We start from the raw sequence: 523 nt of genomic DNA on the forward strand, positions 1-523 counted from the left end.
TGTGTGTGTGTGTGTGTGTCAAAACCACCAAGACCTAATAAAAGACTGCCTGCCAGCGTAAAGGCTTTTCATGCCCCTGGATTTCAGCTTTTGTCAAGATTAAGGGATTACTTTCTTCTGAGCATATTCATTTGATTTTTTTTTTTTCTCTTCCTCCCTCTTATACTTTTTGTTGTGGCTTTTTTTTCACACAAGCAGCAAGGGGTGGTGGCGCTGCTTCATCTTTCAGCTCACCCCTCATCCTTCATTTCATCTCCTGGTTTGGGATAAAGATGTTCTTTATCCCACATCTGACAGTATGTTTCCCAGCTGCTGTCTGTGTCCCAGATCTCTCAGGTGTCAGGCACAACAAAGGTGTCACAGGCGTTTTTTAAATTCTCAATTTCTGTCCCGTGTAATATGTTTCAAGGCTCTCAAATGCAGTCATCCAATCCAGATTTATGTGCCGCGTTAGATCAAACCGATTAATTCGACTGTCGAGCTGACAGACGCACACAAACACCCACATCTGGTCTTTTTTTTT

General features: G+C 42.6%; 1 protein-coding gene across 1 annotated transcript in view; it reads left to right on the plus strand.

Moving 5' to 3' along the window:
• Nucleotides 1–523, plus strand: part of LOC116381094 (C-terminal-binding protein 2-like) — a 78,898-nt gene that overhangs the window by 72,160 nt on the left and 6,215 nt on the right. The window lies entirely within an intron of this gene.

The sequence above is a fragment of the Anarrhichthys ocellatus genome, unplaced genomic scaffold, assembly GCF_004355925.1.
Source record: "Anarrhichthys ocellatus isolate YVR2014 unplaced genomic scaffold, GSC_Weel_1.0 scaffold4, whole genome shotgun sequence".
In the NCBI taxonomy this organism is placed as follows: domain Eukaryota; kingdom Metazoa; phylum Chordata; class Actinopteri; order Perciformes; family Anarhichadidae; genus Anarrhichthys; species Anarrhichthys ocellatus.